Below are 241 nucleotides of genomic sequence, written 5' to 3' on the forward strand. Positions count from 1 at the left end.
CAATGGTATCTCCTTATAGAGATGAGACTTTTAGGAGTTATTGGATTATAGTTAACTACTTATCCTATTACATATAATAACATAACTTGTTATTTTGCACTTTATTACTGAAGTATTTATTAGAATGAATCCATGAAGAACAAATTTTAAAACAGAATTTATAGATCAAGTGGCATTTTCATTGGAAAAAAAACTTCAAATAAATTTTCTTTCAGAAAGAAACATCACAGTGATACTATGC

Source organism: Molothrus ater, chromosome 3 (genome assembly GCF_012460135.2).
Source record: "Molothrus ater isolate BHLD 08-10-18 breed brown headed cowbird chromosome 3, BPBGC_Mater_1.1, whole genome shotgun sequence".
In the NCBI taxonomy this organism is placed as follows: Eukaryota; Metazoa; Chordata; class Aves; order Passeriformes; family Icteridae; genus Molothrus; species Molothrus ater.